Below are 402 nucleotides of genomic sequence, written 5' to 3' on the forward strand. Positions count from 1 at the left end.
TCGCGAATCGCGCAGTATCAAAATGTATCTCGCGCTGTCATCCTTCCGATATTCGAGACTTGAGCGCCGAGCAGTTGCAGTATATACCGAAGATCGTACTGTTACGCGTGTACGATCGTGTGTACGGCGACTATATCAACCACGTGTGGGACAAGCTTCCTGAACACGTGAAGGCGGATTCGGAGGTTGGAACCTATCGTCACTGCGACGAGCACTACAATCAGCCGTGGCAGCGTACGCACATCGACGGTCCCGCACCGAAGATAAGGGACTGTAGCGAATATCGGCGTCGCGCGGTAGTCTGCTGAATCGAGCGATAAACGGGCTTCCTTTCGAGTTACATATTCCAGGCTACCAGTTTTGCGGTCCGGGCACTCGGCTGAGGAAGCGAGTAGCTAGAAG

This window comes from Mycetomoellerius zeteki, unplaced genomic scaffold (genome assembly GCF_001594055.1).
Source record: "Mycetomoellerius zeteki isolate Tzet28-1 unplaced genomic scaffold, Tzet1.0 scaffold790, whole genome shotgun sequence".
NCBI classification, from domain to species: Eukaryota; Metazoa; Arthropoda; class Insecta; order Hymenoptera; family Formicidae; genus Mycetomoellerius; species Mycetomoellerius zeteki.